Below are 18,201 nucleotides of genomic sequence, written 5' to 3' on the forward strand. Positions count from 1 at the left end.
TAGCTCATTTGGTCATTTGCCTCCTTTGTGAGATGCTCAACAAGCCCATAAGGTTTCCTTTAGGGTTTATTTTTCAGTCCTTCATGAGCAACAACCTCTTGGTGTGCTCTGGTGAGGCTGTGATTGGAGCATGGCTGGAGGAGCTCAGAGGAGTATTCAGGGACTAGGGGGCACTGAAGTGAGCTGAGATTTAGATTGTTTCTCCTGGTAGATGGTCCTGAAAATGACCTGTCAGATGGCCACCTCCTTTCATATTGAGCTTCAGTCACGCTGCTGCACAAACTCTTCCTCTTCTGAGAGAGGTGAGTGTGTTTTGTAGGGGACATCTGCTTTACATCGTCCCTTCTGGCTTGTTTTGAGGTTCATTTCCCACAAACAAGAGCTGCTGTGGTGCTGTTCCCCTTTTACTGCCTCCCCCCACTGCTAACCAGGCATTCCCCCAAACCATTCCTTCTCTGGCTTGCTGTTAACTGCAAACTTCAACCTGTTTCCCTGTGCTTTAAGCAGATACAAGGTCTCTCTTCCACATGCATTTACTTCTATCAAATACCACAAAATCCATGCTCCAGATAAGCCACATGCAAATCTCCTCCAACAGAGTTGCAGCATTTCATCTACTCTGTGATTCTGATCCCCCTCTGAAATGCAGCTTGAAGCTGAGATGTTTCCAACTTGTCACAAAAGGGGACATCCTGTTGAACCAACCTACCATCCTTGGAAAACTGGTGTGTAATTCAGAAACGGGGGCAAATTGGAGTTCCCAATATTGGATTTGGAGTCCCTCTGGCACCCAGTCCTTGCAGGGTTTGGAGGCAGAGGCTGCATTTGCACTGCTGATGCTGTGTTTAGCCCCAGCCCTCTGAGCTCCATCTGAATCCTGCACTTGAAGCCAGCCCCAGGAAAACACAGAGCTCTCCAGACCTCCACTTTCCACCCGTATGTGACATAAAATACAGAGCTGGTTGTAGCAGACCTCTGGCAACCGCACTGTCAATGACAGGAAGAAAGTGAAGCTGATCCATGAGCATTCCAGCTCAGCCCACAGTGTAGTATTTGAACCACAAAAAACTCCATACACTGCAGGGATGGATATTGCACCACCCATCTCACTGGTGCTTTGCAGGATTTACTTTTTTGGAGCTCAGAAATCAGAGCACAGGAGCAGGAATTCCCATGATTTCCAGTGTGTGTGTGTGTGTGTGTGTGTGTGTGTGTGTGTGTGTGTGTGTTGCATTCATTGACTTTACTTTCTCTCTAATGACCTATGAGTATCTCTTGTCTCATGGAATTGAGTGTTGTTTGCTTGTTCACAGTTTCCTTTCCTTCCGTTATCCAGCAACGAAAGTTTGCTTAAGTGGCTTTTGTGAACTCTTTCAAGATCCCCAGAAGGATGATACAGGAAACAGAGAGTTTCCTTTCTATACAAACTCATAGGGTGTTCCCATAATAGCCTCAAATTTATCTGCCCTCAACAGCCTGCAATTGGACAAGAAATTAATGAACTGCCAAAACACAATCAACGTGTCAGGGAGAGGAGCTTGGAGTAAAAATGAAGCCTCCACATACACAGCACCTTTTATCCTGCGTGGCCAAACGCTTTCCTTTCCATGGTTCCAGCTTCTTCACAAGTTGGCTGTGCTTTAGCCATTCAGCCTGAAATTTTCCATCATCGCTCCCTGCCTCAAGTGGAGTACATTTTCCTGAGAGGAGTGAAGGGGGGAAAGTCACACACACAAAAACCCCTCTTAAACAGGCACAGTCATCTTTCATTGAGATTAAAGCTAAAGCATTTCTTCAATGTTTAAGCTTTCTCCCTCTTTTGAAGAGCACTTTTACACCGCAGGAGGCTGGAATGGGAACAAGACACTTGGAGCAGTAGCAGCGCTGGGGAGCAGAGTCTGTTGTTGTCTCTGTGAAAACACATCTGCATTTGTCCAAATGATAAGCCACAGACAAACCTCTATTTGAATGCACTCAAGGCAGGTTTGCACCTCGGGTTTTATGCCCTCTGACTGCTGTGCCTGTAGTTTCTGCAGCCCCTTGTAAGCAGAACATCTGGATAGGCAAAATGAGTTTCTGTGTTTCGCTGTTTCACCCTGGGTGACCTGGCACAGTGGGTGAGATTGTAGTACTGGGAGGATTGTAGTACTGGGAGGGAGGGCAGGGCCGGTGCTGAAAGCTGACAAGGTAGAGATGTGAGTCATGAAAAGGCAAAGAGCAAACTGTGAAAGAAACAATTACTTATGTATTTATAAAGAAAATAAAGCAAATCAGATCTGGAAGGCACGTTTGCCTCGTGGCTGACACTCCCTGCAAAAGCGCTGGCTTATTCCAGAAAGGCTCCCATGAGATGAACAAACCTTGCCAGGAATAATCACAGATGTGGAATTGTCTAATTGCTCAACTAAACGCGGGGAACCTGGGCTTTGCTTTTCCTGCCTGCTTCCTCGATTCCAGGGCTCGGGAGCGCTGTGGCTTGTATTGGCCGGAGCATTCAGGACACCAGGAGAAAAAAACAGAGCTTCTTAGCAACAGCTTCACAGCATCTGTTGTTTTAAAGTCCATTCATAAAAGCAGTTAGTTGTGCTGGAGTGAGGCAGGCTGGTACGTTCAGCTGATGGCTATGAGAAGCAGAAAGCTCTTGACTTGCTCAGGTATTTCAGACCCTTTCAACACTAATCCAGCAATACAGAAAACGGCTTTAAGGCACTTCAGGCTCTAGGGCTCCTGTTAGTATTCCCTATTACTGAGATCAAAGGGCTGCAAAGGGCACAGTGAGGGGAATGAGGGGATGCAGGCAGTAGCTTCACCCCCCCCCTTAGAGGGGTTTGATCCATTTTCTTAGACCAAGTTTGGGGAGCAGATGCTGCAGCAGCATGGCTTGGATGGCTCTGCAGCACACCAGCATTCCCCCTTCTGGGAACTGCGTCAGGAAGAGTTAACAGCACGGCTGTGGTGAATTTTCTTTAGTGATAATTCATGGCTGACCAAAAACCAGACACTTCATCTGCTGCAGCCTGGGGTGGCAGGTCCACGTGCAGAACAACCCATCTCTGCATGGCCACAGGCAGGAGCTGATGTGAAAGCTGCAATAGCCATTAGCACAGCAATGGGTTTTATTAATTGTCTAAAAGGCTTTGGGGAAATCAGTCTTTTTAAAGTGAAGAAACAGTATTTGCCACTTTCCTAACCAAAAAGATTTGTATTTACTGTGAAAGGGGTTGTTAGTGACAAGAGTTATTTTCAAGCCAAAAACTTCCTGTATTATATAATAAACTCTAAGTAAAAAAAAAGAAGTTCTGCTATAAAACCTCACAATACAGAGAAAGGAACTGAGGGGAGCAATTGGTCTGGGACTTCACATACTGGGAAGGTCTGGAAACAGGGAGCTGTGATATGTTTGCCTTTCAGGAGGGAAGGTTAAGAGGGATTTGATCAGTCCCCAGAAATACCTGCAGCTTAGGAAGGTGCCAGGTTTGAGCAGGCTGCCTGCTCTGTTAGGCAAAGAGCTATTTGCTGGAGATAGAAACAAGAGATGTTCCCACTGGAAATAAGGATCAGGGGTTAATTAAGTATAGGAACATCCTACCCAGGAGGCCATCCTGTGAATTCCTATGTGACAGCTCGAGGGCATTGCCATCGGATGCTTTAGGTGCCCGACTAAGACAACCTGCTTTCCTGCTGATTACAGAGGGATGCCAGGGCTCTGCCTCAGCTCCCCAAACCTCAGGGCTGTGAATACCTCCTGGAGATGCCTGCTGGAGTCTGTGCCCTACTTTTATGTTTCTCAGTGAAAGAACCACCTCAAATCTTTGGATAAAAAGCAAAACAAGGACAAATCTGTGCCCTTCCACTACTCTGCTTTCATTTATGGCCAAGTTCTGCCAAACTCTGAGGTTTTATTTCCTTCTCACTGGCTATTTCTGTGCTGGGATGCATGTTCACTTTTCCTCTTTCTTTTAGCAGCAGTTTTGTGGTTGTTTCACAGTCCACCTGACCAATACTCATCACTCCAGACACAACAGGACTGAGCTGAACATAGTCTTTGTGCAGCCACTTCTACATGGAGCCTGCCTCATATCCAAGGGGAAGGCAGAAGGCTGTGACACGCTTTCTTGGCTGTGATCGTATGGCTGGAGGCTATGGAAAATTAATGGATGTGCCCTGTTCCCAAGGGTTGACCAGCAAGGTCACAGTTCTGAGGCTGTAAGGACACAACCTTTCCCTGCTTGCAGTGAGTGCACACACCAGCTTTGCTTGTCCCTGCTTTGGATGTCACCAGATTGCTGTCACACGGGCACACTGTGGATGGGGGATGCCCTGGCTGCTCCCAGCACAGTGCCATTGGCTGTCCAGCAACAGTAAATCTATGAATACAGCCTGATGATTGCTGGAGGTGTAACTGAAACCCACAGCTCCTGACTGAACTCTCCCTGCCCCTTGAAAGGCTGAGCACAGGACGTTGTGTAAACCAGCCTTGAAGCCAGCATTGCCTGGTAAAGCAGTGTGCAGAGAGGTGTATGATGCTGTGTCTCTGCTGAGGGTACCAGCAGCCCTTCTGCATCTTCCTCGTGGTCAGCCCAGGTGAATGGAGACATTTTGGGTGCAAAACCATGACATTTTCCCAGGCACAGAAGCAAGATCTGATTCCTTTTGGACATGGATGGTCTAGGTGTATGTTGAAGCCTTGCTCCTGGGCAGTGTAATCTCACCAGCCAGAAGCCTGTATGGATTTACACTTCCATATAAAACTGTTTGATAGCCACGTTGCCATGGCTACACTTGAATCTTGCAATAAATGTGTAATTTCACACATTTACATCAAAAGGAACTGCAGGACACATACAACTGCGTAACAAAGCAGGCTCATCTCTCTGCCCATTTTTAACACCATGTTATTGTACTCACTGGTGGGGTTTTTGGTGGGGTGAGGGTTACAGGGCAGGTTGGATGGCCTGAAGGTCAAGTTCTTGAGGTCTTGTCTACACTAAGGCTTCCGAGTGTTGCCATCGGGACAGTTACCCAGGTTTGCTGTAAGCCATTACTAGGGTATTGCTGGTTCGGTAGCAATTCCTGCTGCCATCTGCCTGGAGCTGCAGGGTGCTGAGATCTTTAGCAAATAAAAATAAAAGACAAGGTTGAACACGAGGTCCTGGTGTGCCTGAAATGCAGGGAGAAGGACTGAGAAAAGAGTGAATTATGTGGACCTGCTCAGGGATCTGTTGCCCACCTTTTCTTCCATGATTGGTCCTTCCATCTCCCTTTCAGCCCAGTCTTCTCATATCTTAGCATCATAAAATAATCTGAGTTGGAAGGGACCTTAAAGCTCATCCAGCTCCAACCCCTGCCACAGGCAGGGACACCTTCCACTAGAGCAGCTTGCTCCAAGCCCCTGTGTCCAACCTGGCCTTGAACACTGCCAGGGAGGGGGCAGCCACAGCTTCTCTGGGCACCCTGTGCCAGCCCTCAGCACCCTCACAGGGAAGAGCTTCTGCCTAAGAGCTCATCTCAGTCTCACCTCTGGCAGGTTAAAGCCATTCCCCTTGGCCTGTCCCTACAGGCCCTTGTCCAAGCCCCTCTCCAGGTTTCCTGTAGCCTCTTGAGGCACTGGAGCTGCTCTAAGGTCCCTTTGCCATGCTGCCCCCAGGCTATCTGCCCATCTATCCCTCAGGTGCCTTCACCCAAGTGTTCTTCTACTTCTGCTTGGTCCTTGTCCCTCAAACGCCCTCTGTTAATCCCATGGGCTGCTGCTGTCTTGGTCCATGCCATGTTCTCTGCCTCTGAGAAGAGGCAGTGGACACATAAGTGTTATTTAGAGAGAAGAGGCTGTGCCCGGCGTACAGCTTCAACCAGCAGCTGGTGAATGCCGTGCTGGCTGGCAGAGATAAACCCATTGAGCACCAGATCTGGAGGGAGATGTGCATCCAGGCTCTGATTTAAACAGATCTTTCAGGAACTCAAAACTTGGACAGTTCTGCCTTTGTTTTTTCCCCTATAGCAACAGCAGCTGGAACAGTGTCAGCACCAATGGAGTGCTGGAGCTGGGCTCCTCCTTGCTCAGGAGTAAAGGGGTGTTGGAGAGTCCTTAGCACTAACAGAACATGGGTAAAGGAAATGTTTCACCTTACCCTATGAGTTTAATGTTGTGCAGAGAGGAAATTTGACTGAGACAAGTGCCCAATACTGGCAGTTTCTGTGTGAGAAACAGGAAAAGTAAAAACTACTGGAAAAACTTAAGATCCTTTTGTTTTTAGTTGTTGATCCAATTGGAAAAGTTAAGCAATCCTAATTATCGAGGGTATTGGTTTTAATGAGTCACCACCTTGCTGTTTTTATTCCTTGTTCCTGTTGCTGTAGGATGAGAAGCTGCAGCAGCTGGGCTAAGCTGTGCTACACAGCAAACCTCACAGCTGCTGTTCCAAGATTGAGGGAAACGGGTGGGCTCAGGCAAATGGGAATATGGGGAAGGAAAGTGAAGTTTGCCTGTGTGTTGTGTGGCAACCTCACCATTGTGGAGATGCTGTGGGCAAGGATGGGTTTCTACCAGGGAATGGGCAGGCTGCTGTGGGTTTGGATGCTTCCCTTCCAAAAACATGTGGTAGAAGGGGTAAGGAGGTTGGCCACAGAGGCTAGATTGTGGGAATGGCCATGGTTGGAGAAGTCACAGGGCTTTGGGAGTGAAGACTTGGACTGGTTGTTATGGGAAGGAAGGAGCCAGTGGAGGGACACAGACTGGGAAGCAAGACAAAAGGGAGAGGTTAGGACAAAAGTCTGTCTGTATCCGGAATGGGTAAGACTGGATCATGATTAAGGCCCCTAGAAGGTACTTTAGAAACAGAGGAAGGAAGAGGTGTGCAAGAGATTTACCTGCAGGGCTGCAGAAGTTGGGCTTGGAAGAATCCATAGGGTTTAACTGCAGCCTAACACATGGACCTTGAAAGGGAGGTATGAGGTGGCATTTAGGAGCCGTGTCTGCAGATAACACATTGTGTTGCCTACTGTGGTCTTAGGAGGTTTAGGGAGAAGGTTTGGGAGGAAAAGGATGTTAAAACCTCTGTTTTATGCAGGCTGAGTTTGGATAATAATTAGACATCCATGAGATGCCTGGGGTAATTGCTTTGAACTGGCCTTTCCTTAGTGAGAGCCACAACAAGTCTGCAGGAGGACTTGGGATCCCACTGGAGGAGGGTTAGCAGCTCAGATCTGAATGGTAACTCCGATCCACTGTTCAGCTCAGGCAGCACCACCAGCCCGCAGGGTGGAGGCAGGAACACGTTAACCCACAGTGTTTGATCGATTGGTTTCCATTGATCAGTTGTGCAGGAATAAAGCAAACACAGTTCCCTGCCTCTTGGATGTTCAGAGGGTGCTGGGTTTGCTTACAGCAAGATTGTCTTTTCCAGCTGATCCTGCACCTTCATCTCAGAATGGTTGAGGTTGGAAGGGACCTTCTGGTGTTCACAACATAAAAAGGACATGGAACTGTTGGAACAAGTCCAGAGGAGGTCACGAGGATGATCAGGGGCTGGAGCACCTCCTGTATGAAGACAGGCTGAGAAAGTTGGGGCTGTTCAGCCTGGAGAAGAGAAGCTGCGTGGAGACCTCAGAGCAGCTTCCAGTGTCTGAAGGGGGCCTATAGGGATGCTGGGGAGGGACTCTTCATTAGGGACTGTAGTGACAGGACAAGGGGTAATGGGTTAAAACTGAAACAGGGGAAGTTTAGATTGGATCTAAGGAGGAAATTCTTTCCTGTGAGGGTGGTGAGGCACTGGAATGGGTTGCCCAGGGAGGCTGTGAATGCTCCATCCCTGGCAGTGTTCAAGGCCAGGTTGGACGAGCCTTGGGTGACATGGTTTAGTGTGAGGTGTCCCTGCCCATGGCAGGGGGTTGGAACTGGATGATCTTCAGGTCCTTTCCAACCCTAGCTATTCTATGATTCTATGATTCTATAATTGTATGATTCTATGATCTTCAACTAGAGCAGCTTGCCCAGAACCACGTCCATCTTTCTCTCTGTGGCATGGGTGAAGGCCTCTCCTTTTCACAGCTCCCAAAATCTGGCCTTTCCTGCTTAATTATCCATTTCCCAAAGTTTGAATGCTGGACTCCACCAAGGTTCCAGAGATAAACATCATTTGCCTTGGCCATGGGTGACTCATTTGCATTTATCCCTCCTAGAGGATCAAGGAGGAGAAGAAGGAAGGGGATGGTGAGCTAGAGCTAACTCCTGCTCTTGTCTCTCCATTCAGCCAGCACAGAATTAGCTATGATGTGCCTAAATGAACCCAAAAGGCACCGTGGCGTGAGGCGCATCACATCCAAACAGGACGTGGTGGCCTCTTCCCAAGTGCCTGAGCTGCCGCACGCTCCGGCCATACTCCAGCAGGCAGCACAGCCCAGGGACCCTGAGGACACAGCAGAGCTGCTGCCAAGGCACCGAGCTCCCTTCTGGGCAATGGGAGATGGCAGTAACACAGAGAGGTGAATGCTGTCTGGAGCGAGTGACCTGGATGTGTCTGCCCAGGCCTCATACAAAGAGCCACCGTGGTCCCGGCTCCGCTGCTCCAGGGCTTTGTGCCATAGGCCGGAGCGGATGCTGCCCAACGTGTGGAGAGCCACAGCTCTTGCCCAGGCGCAGAAGAGGCCACTGTTCTCTGTGGTACCCAGCATGGCTCTGTGAACCCATCTGCACAATAGACTTGTCAAAGTGGGTGCCAAGAGCGTCCAGCCTCTCCGTCCTCGCTGCCAATGCTTCCTGATAGCAGGCTGCTCTGCAGCCTAATGCAGCTCACTGGGGAAGGAATTCAGATGCTCAGAAGAGAACTGCACGGTATAATAGCAGTTGTCAATGTTTTCTCACTCTTGGAGCTTGAATTGTGGATGTAAGCATGCCATCCTTGTGCAGCACCACTGCTGTGGTTTTCATAGGCCACTAAAGCAAAGGTAAGGTGCATTTGTTTGCTCTGCTGGTTTGTGCATGTGAGAATTGTTATCCAAAACTCCCCCTCCTCCTTTCCAAAGCACTGTGAATCCTTTGGCAGTGGATGGACCACAAACTGGGCAGAACCTGCCTCAGTCCCTCTCCTAACAGGTATTTGCTTGATGTTCCTGAACCCAGGAATCAAGCAGGAGCCCCCAGCTAATGACACAGCCGTGATCCCAGCCAGAAGCTGCTCCTGTGCCTGACAATTAGCGAAGGATGATCTCAAATACCCTGCAATAGGTCTGACAGGGCAGGTACAGGTAAGACAGAAGGTTACTCAGTCTGCCTCCAGCACTGCACAGGGACAGGGCTCCATCCACCCTCACATGACTGCAGGGTTTGCTGCTTTCTCCCTTGTGTGATGAAACAGTTTCCCCTGGGCATTTGCCACTTCTGAGCATTATTTAATGCATCGTGGTACAAATAAAGGAAAATCAGCAATTTCTGCTGCATAGTTTTGCTTGTTTGGGGCTCAGGTTTTATCTCCCCCAGTGCTTTTTCTGGCAGGTTAAAATTAGTGGACTTTTCAGGGGGATCAAGGTGAAGGGAGAACTGGAATTCCATTCTTCTACTGAATGAGACATCATGGGGGAGATTTTTGTTAGATCCTCATGGATAAATACCTTTCCCCCCCTGCTCTTCAAATCAGGTCAATGTGTGGGTACCAAGGAGCAGATTAGTGGGAGGAGCAGGGCTGCTTTTGTTTCCCATTCTCTCCTGGATACGTAAGGCCAGGTTGGACATGGTCCGACATGGTCTAGTGTGAGGTGTCCCTGCCCATGGCAGGGGGTTGTAACTGCATGATCTTAAGGTCCTTTCTAACCCAAACCATTCTGTGATTCCATGACTGATGTGACAGGTTGAAGGCCTCAGATTTCTGCACGGAAAGGCTGGATCTTGTCTGAGTTCAGCACAACTGGCCCCATGAAAGGGTTTAATGCTGGCTCTTTCCTCTATCCATGAGGATACACTGCTCAGACCAGCATGGAAACACTGAGCGATACATGAGAGCGTGAGCGATACGTGAGAGTCCTCCTGCTCCTTACAATTAGGAAAGACAAAAGCTGGCATGAGGTGGTGACTGCTGCTGTGCTGTGCTCAAGGAAAACCTGTTTGTGTGGGAAGTGCTGGAAAAATTGCTCAAGAACGGTGCTTTCCCATGAAAAAGGCCCTGGCTGCTGTTCAGGTCTGTGCTGGAGCTGCGGGCTAGGTGGTTGCTTCAACATATGCCTACAGCCATGTGCTCTGTGTGTGATCTAATCCCCTTTGCTCTGGGGTGTTTGCCCTCACCTAGTTTTGGGTCTGGATCTGTTTTACAGCACTGACACAGGACTTCATAGCAGAGAGAAGCACCTGGGGGATGTCAGGCCAGGAGAGCAGCTCAGCCATGATCATAGACTCACAGGAACATAGAATGGCTTGGGTTGGAAAGGACCTTAACATCATCTGTGAGGTCTCCATCAGCTTCTCTTCTCCAGACTGAACAGCCCCAGTGTTCTCAGCCTGTCCCCATACAGGAGGTGCTCCAGCCCCTGATCATCCTCATGGCCTCCTCTGGACTTGCTCCATGTCCTTTTTATGTTGAGGATGCCAGAATTGTGCACAAGTCAGTTTGCTGGAAGGTGGAAGGGCTAAAATGCTGCACCCATTTCAACAGCAGGTTCTAACCAGGTTTCTGATCCCTACCAAGCAAAGCAGTGACCATGCTTCAGATGGTGGATGAAGGCATTCCTGGGGATCCAGATCATGAATCAGCATTAGGTGCTGAAGGAAATAAGTGACAGGAATGACCATGTGTTACCTGGAGCATCCTTCCAACCCCTGCTTTACAAACTATGAACAAGGGACATCCCTCACTGTCTCCTTTCCCACCTCAGGTGGAGGCTGAAGATAGAAGACAGCTGGAAGGTCTCCTGCAAGCCATAGAGCTGTAAGTCTTGCCTCATGCACTGTTCTTGCTCTTCTACCACCAGACCTTTGTGACAATAGCAGTGTTGGTCTATGCTCAGTTCTGTAACCCTCAAGACTAGAGACATCAGCACGACTGCCACCCAAGCCTGCAGCAGTCAGTGCCTGTGCTTTCACAGGGTGAGGGCTCATAGGCATGGTTTCATTTGCTTGGTACAGGGGGCCCTTTGTCCTCGCCAGCATTCAACAGGATAATACAGACCATAAATCTAGTGCAAAAACTGGAGTGAAAGGGAATGAAGCAGCAATCCATGTGCAGGGGAAGTGCCCTTACGCTGCTGAGTAGTTTGGTTACAACCAGTCCTGAAGCAGGGAATTAGAACAGAGTAAAGTTATGCAGGAGGAAGGTTGTGCTTTAGGTTGCTTGTGCTGCTGCTGTTAAAGAACCAGCTTCCATTGGGACTGCTTTTTTCCCTTTGGGAGGAGATGTGAAGCAGAGCTGCAATGTGAAGTTTAATAGAGAAGTGGGGAAGGAGCAAAGCTCCCGTTTCTTGTAAGTTACTGCATTTGTGGCTTTGTGCACTCACAGGTGAGCACAGACAGCGGGGAATCAGTGTAGGGATCAGTCCCTGCATCATGTACATACTTATACCCTTGCCCCCTCAATAACCCACTAACCATCACAGCACCCACAAATGCCATCTCTCCCTGCTGATCCCTGGTCGCCTCCTCTCCAGGAGGATTTGCTGCTATTTGCCCTTCTTCCCTATCTCCATCCTGTCCACATCAGCACTGCCAAGTCTCTCTGTGGCATTTTCACTACGTCACCCCAGTTAGAGTTACACATCAGCACAGATCTCGTGTCCTTGCTGCGTGCACACAGGAGTTCCCCTGGTAGCACTGGGCATTTGACACCAGCTTTTGAGAAACAGGCCCCCCTTTTAGCAATGAGATGTCCAAGACTGAGCACCGACAGCACCAGGAGCTATCATCACGTTAAACCTGTTCAGGGCTCTCCTGTTAAATCACAGCCCTGTGTAAACCCCACCACCACAGCTACAGTAACACCAGGGCTGCAGAGTCACATTCGGGGTACAACAAGCAGCTCAAACCTCCTCCTCCCGAACCCACACACATGAACCCACGCACAAACCCAGAGCATTAAAACTCCCCTGCAATGAGCCGTTTTCCTTGCACAGTGTTTCTGGGAAGGCCTGGTATTCCTGTGGCAGGCAAGGCAGCCTGTTTCAGCAGTGCCCATCACCGTGGTGTCTGGGCTTTGCACAGCAGGTGCAACCATTAAAAATACGGGTTTCTTTTCAGTAAGAGGAGCCCTCTAAGCTGAGGTCTCTCCCCTCCTGATTCAGCAGGTAAATAATGCCAAACCACATTCTCCTGCTTTGAGATGGTTAAACCATTACCAAGCATCAGCCGGGTCTGGTAGTTCTGCATTTTCACCCCTCTCCTTTAGCTGCCAGCAGACATCCTCTTCCCAAATTAACCCGACCAAAATGAGCTGCAGCACGGATCCGCATCATCGCTCTCCTTGCTCCAAACAGCCTGATATACAAAAGGGACATTTCCTGCAGCAGCCAGACCTGTGGTATTCATTATCCTTAAGCTAAAGGTTGCAGCGGTATCTTTATAAAGATACCACCTTTAATCTCACATCCTGCCCACCGGCTGCAGCAACCCTGCAGCATTCCCTCTTCCCCAGGCAAGCAAGGCAAGGATGCTCCAGAGGGAGCCAGCAGAGCAGGGGTGCATTCCAGCCGCATCCCCCCTCGGATACAGACATGCACCTTCCACCGGCGCCGAGCACTCACGTTGGCGGCAGCGCGGATCCCTTTGGACAGCTTAGCTGCGATTCATGGTTAACCCCGGCCCGTGGAGCGGAGCTGGAGTCCCCAGGGCTGGAACGCAGGCGCCTGAGGGACCCCGGGGCATCCAGGCTGACATATCAGAGCAGCATCGCAGTTAGTAAATACATCAACAACCCAAGCGACTGAGAGAGCATTCCCTGCATCGTGTGCGAGCCCTGTGCTACGGGATCATGGCTCTGTGGCTGCTCTGGGCTTGGTGCAGCCCCGTCGATTCAGTGTTGCTAGCTCGCGTTTTCTGCCAGGGTCTAAAATAGCATCAGGAGCGTTTCATGTTCCCTGTTGGTTTCCCCGGCAGTGCTTGCTGAGCCGTGCTGGGTACCACAGCTCCTCCAAGCAGCACATTTATTTCCTTTCTCCCTTTGCAATTAAGGGAGGGGAGGGGGGGCTGATGAAAACCCTGCAGAGATTGTACCAGCAAATCCCAACCTGAGCGGATTCTGCCATGGCTGAAAGCAGGGGATGGAGGATGCTTGCTGTGCATGGAGCTGATGTGCTCACTTACCCTTCATCTCTCTCAGGAATGCCGGGTGAAGAGGACGGCCTCTGGCTCAGGAGACAAACCCCGAGGAGCCGGGCAGCAGCTACCGCAGAGGCTGCTTGGAAGTTCGCTGCCTCTGTCACAGTGTGTGCAGCTTGCCAGGTAGAGCCTGGATGAGAACACCCCGTGCTTTTCCCCAGATGAATGAGATCAGCACATATCCAGGCAAGGAAAAAAACAGAAGGGAGAAAATGCCATCCTCATCTCTCTGATGGTTTATGACCCAGAGTGGCGGTCTGTGAGTTCCTCTGCTCAGGGTTTGATGGGGTGAATTTCAGCTGGAGAGGGAGTTTCTATTCTGTGCTTGGTGTTAGGGGCACGTTAATAAGAGAGCAAATGGTGTATCCATGGGGTAGCAGGAACCCCGTCCTCAGCAGCGTGGGATGGAGGGCACGTGAAGGGTACCATTGCAAACAGCAGGGATGCCTTTGCAACATGCACACTGATGTTTTTTGACTCAGTCCGGTACCTTGCTGGTACAGACTCCACATGGTGTGAGCAGATCCTCACTCCCCTGGTCCTTGCTGTGCTGAGCAAGGTTGTTCACATTAAGCTCTCTTCTGCCTGGCTGCTTCAGGTTGACAAAGTGCCTTTCTGCTGCCAGGTCCTTCACGTCAAGCATGGTTCAAGCCTCAGCACCTGCCTGTCAGAGAGGTAGAATTGTCACTGTGGGTGACAGGGAGGCAGGGAAAGGGCTTGAGATGCTTGGAGGGCTCAGATGGGCTGAAACCTTTTGATGGCAGGGAGACAAACAGCATCATGGATCTCTGGGGTCTCTGCCCTTGTACTGGGGGATGCTGTACTCTATAACGCAAGAGGACCATGGCATGGCCTTGGCTTTAGCTAACGGTGGGAACATGCATGGCACAAGGATGAGGTGTTTTCCTTTAGTCTTGGCTAGGTGAAAAATGACTGTGTTGGAGGGAAAAGTTGGATGATTTGCTCAGGATCAGCCCCAGGGCTTGTGGCTGGGAACCCAGTCTCTACCCATAGCTTTAGTTACAGCAAACATCCCTTTCCTTCTCCTGAAGGCCGGGGCTGGGCTGGGACTCACAGAGGTACTGACTTCTGCATAAGCTTGGGTGCATTCCTGCATCTGCCCATCCTTCTCATCTGCACAAAACTCCTGTGTGGGATGGGTTCTCTGCCTCCCATACCTGGACTCACTCCCAACTGACAGCAAGACTGGGACATGGGTTCTGATGTGGTTGAGGCAGCCTGTATGAATAGACTTAATAGAATGACAGAATCCCAGACTGGTTTGTGTTGAAAGGGACCTGAAAGCTCATCCAGTTCCAACCCCTGCCACAGGCAGGGACACCTTCCACCAGAGCAGCTTGCTCCAAGCCCCTGTGTCCAACCTGGCCTTGAACACTGCCAGGGATGGGGCAGCCACAGCTTCTCTGGGCACCCTGTGCCAGCGCCTCAGCACCCTCACAGGGAAGAGCTTCTGCCTAAGAGCTCAGCTCAGTCTCCCCTCTGGCAGGTTCAAGCCATTCCCCTTGGCCTGTCCCTACAGGCCCTTGTCCCAAGCCCCTCTCCAGGTTTCCTGCAGCCCCTTTAGGCACTGGAGCTGCTCTAAGGTCTCCCCTTCAGGAGCCTTCTCTTCTCCAGGCTGACCCAGCCTGGCTCCAGAGCAGGAGCACCTTTGTGGCCTCCTCTGGGCTCACTCCAGCAGCTCCATGGGTCTTCCCTGTGTTGTTGGCCCCAGATCTGGACACAGTTCTCCAGGTCGGGTCTCACGATAGCAGAGTAGAAGGGAAGAATCCTCTCCATGACCTGCTGCTCACACTGCTTTAGGGCAGCCTTGCTGTGCTCTCCTGTCACCTGGGGGCCAGGTTGGTTCTCCTGTATTCACAGTGCTCATAGGTATCTACCAGCAGTACCCCAGGGCAGGTTCTGAGCCTGGCAGAGCCTCAGGCAGCTCACTGCTTGCTATAGCGGGTTGGCTTCAGCTGCTGGATGTGCTGCACTGGTGGTGGTGGAGCCAGGGAATGAAGCCACCGTGCAGGGCCTGAGAGATGCAGGAGCAAAGCCCATCAGGGACAAGCTTTAAAGGAGTCTTGGGTTGAGGATAGGAGTCCTAGGGACCAGTGACCAAGTGGCAGTGGGTCCTACAACACAGAGGGGCAGTGCTGCATGGTCCCTTGGTGGTGGACCTCCTGTTGCCTCTGCCTTTGACCCGTGAGGCAGCCGTGGGCATGTTTGGAAGCTACGCGCAAGACTGAACCAACCTACCTCAGCTTGGTGCTTGGGTTAATTAGTCAATACACGTTAAGTGCTGCAGAGATTTAAGGCTTTGCTTAATTGCTCAGTAACTCAATCATCGGTGGCTGCGTGGGTTGCCCGAGGCACACAGTGGATGAATCAGCCTGGCAAGTGCAAGGTAAGGAAGGAGAGAACTTTCCAAGGCTGGGTGACAGGATGATGGGTTGGTTACGAGACAGCAGCAATTAAACTGGGAGCAGGGAGAAATACCTGGAAAAGAGGTCAGATCCTGTGTGGAGCAGCTCTGAGCAGTTTATGAAGGGGAAGGCAATGAATTTATAGCTAAAAAGACCACGAGGAACTTCTTTGAGCTCTCCAGGCTTGGTATGGCCAAGTGAATGCAAAAGAGGTGGGTTTGGAGCTGGGCTGAAATGCTTCAGGGGTGGATTTGGATAAAATGGGGAGCACTTACATGGACTCACTTGTCCTCCCTGCAGGGACTGGCCCCCTGGTATAGGCTTGGGTAGGTCATGAAGCTGCTGAGGATGGAGCAACTGTGTTCTGCAGGTCAGTTCTCCATGCAGCAATACAAGCCAACTGGAACACTGGTGCAGTACAGTCCATCCATCAGCACAAAACATCTCTTCTGCCACCACACATCGTGTCCCATCGCTCAGGACTGGGGTTTGGATGCAAACCCATGCCCTTGTTGCTGTGCTAGCAAATTCCAGCTTTCAGGCCCTTCATTTGTCCCTCTTCCTCCTGCTGAGCTTTGTCCTCTGCTTTTCTCTGTGTAGGAGCTACCCATCTATGCCATTTGGTGAGGCACTGGAATGGGTTGCCCAGGGAAGTTGTGAATGTTCCATCCCTGGTGGTGTTCAAGGCCAGGCTGGACAGAGCCTTGGGTGACATGGTTTAGTGTGAGGTGTCCCTGCCCATGGCAAGGGGGTTGGAACTGGATGATCTTAAGGTCCTTTCCAACCCAAACCATTCTGTGATTCTATGATTGACTCTGCTCTGGAGACCTCTGCACAGGGGAGGAACAGCCTCAGAGTCAGCTGGGGCTTATCCACATTCTTATAGAATCCCAGACTCATTTGGGTTGGGAGGGACGTTAATGTTCCAACCCCTGCCACGGGCAGGGACCCCTTCCACTAGGAGCAGCTTGCTCCAAGCCCCTGTGTCCAACCTGGCCTTGAACACTGCCAGGGATGGGGCAGCCACAGCTTCTCTGGGCACCCTGTGCCAGCGCCTCAGCACCCTCACAGGGAAGAGCTTCTGCCTAAGAGCTCAGCTCAGTCTCCCCTCTGGCAGGTTAAAGCCACTCTTGTGAATAAGCATCCCTCTGAAGGTGAATCCCACTGATACTGAGGCTTTGATTCCGGGAATAGCCCTGTGTGATGACTTCCATCCACCTGTGCCCATTGCTCCTCCAGCTGGGTAAATGGGGGACTCCTTGTCACTGCGCCTCATCCACATCCCCAGGGCTTTCTGTGAGGCTGGATCTGGGAGGGACCTGCCTGCTTGGCATCTGGCTGGCTGGAGAAAGCCTCTAGGCTCTGCCTTGGTGAGACATTCCTATTTTGGGAACCAGGGAGTGGACTGGAATGGTCTGTACTGCTGTGACAGAGCTGCTTGAATGAGCTGAATCTCAGTACCAGGGCTGGGGTGGCTGCATATGGCTCATGTGGAATAAAGCTGTGAGCTCTGAAAGGAGGCAGAGCCCAGGGAAGGGTCATCATGAATACCGTAACCATTGTCTTACCAGCAGCATCAGCGTTTCCCTGCAGGCTCCTGTACCCTGCTCCCATCCTTCCCCTGCGGCTGTCCCTATGGAGCGGCACTATAGGACATAAGCAGTCCGGATACGTTGCCTGGCTCTCAGATGAGACCTGCCTTAGTGCTGGGAGAAGTTGGCATCACCAGCAGAGATCCCACTGTCCCAGCAGCAGCCGCAGGGCTTGGTGTAGGCTTGCAAGGCCCCCCCTGACCTCAGCCGTCACCCACATCCTTCTTTAATCCTCTTTTAATGAAGCACAGAGGGGTGGGATGGTATCAGCAGGGTGGGAGGGGGTGGCCTGGGGTGCCTTGGCCTTGGGGTGCCTTGGCCTTGGGGTGCCTTGGGCTTGGGGTGCGTGCCAGCAGCTGGTTTGTCGGGAGCCCGTCAGCTCTCACGTGCTATCTTCCCTTCAGGTGTCGCATGGAGCATCCCTGCAGCTCCTCCATTGCTCAGGATCCTGCAGTGTCCCACTTGGCAGGAGCTGGGATATCAAAGGCAGCTCAAAGGCTGAGTGGCTTCTGTGGCAGCACTGAGCACTGCAGAGGAGGCTCGGCTTGAGTCAGAGAGCAGCACTGGTGAGAGAGCCACGGCAGAGATGAAATGGGGATGGAGATGAGTGAGGTGGAACCTGGGTAAGGTCCTGCTGGTGGGTCACTGAGGTCATGCAAAAGGCCCTTAATGGGGTTTGAGTTTATCAGTGCTTGTGGGGGGGTTATCAAAGGGATTCAATAATCTGCTTGCCTGGGGTTTGATCTTAAGGACAAGGCAGACCCAAGCTTAATCCCCACATGCACCTCCAGCATGGGGAGCTGCAGATAGATACCCACAGTGTCCCCAGGGGCGTGATGCTCCTAGGGAGAACAAGCTGCATGCTGAACCTGAATGCAATGGAAATGTCTGC

The 18,201-nt window shown here is 51.0% G+C and overlaps 1 protein-coding gene across 2 annotated transcripts in view; it reads right to left on the reverse strand.

Annotated features, from left to right (window-relative positions):
• The window catches only part of SLC45A4 (solute carrier family 45 member 4), an 85,166-nt gene extending 71,693 nt beyond the window's left edge, over nucleotides 1–13,473 (reverse strand). Inside the window, exon 1 of one of the 2 annotated variants that reach the window (XM_061374208.1) lies at nucleotides 13,277–13,473. The gene's annotated coding sequence lies outside the window, so the exon portion shown is untranslated. Of the gene's footprint in view, nucleotides 1–12,693; nucleotides 13,025–13,276 lie in introns of those variants that run through there. The other variant, XM_061374207.1, reaches the window with a different exon arrangement.
• Nucleotides 13,474–18,201: the final 4,728 nt, after the last annotated feature.

Source organism: Neopsephotus bourkii, unplaced genomic scaffold (genome assembly GCF_033783945.1).
Source record: "Neopsephotus bourkii isolate Nb327-2 ecotype Australia unplaced genomic scaffold, CSIRO-AGI_Nbou_v1 NB_1637, whole genome shotgun sequence".
Lineage (NCBI taxonomy): Eukaryota > Metazoa > Chordata > Aves > Psittaciformes > Psittacidae > Neopsephotus > Neopsephotus bourkii.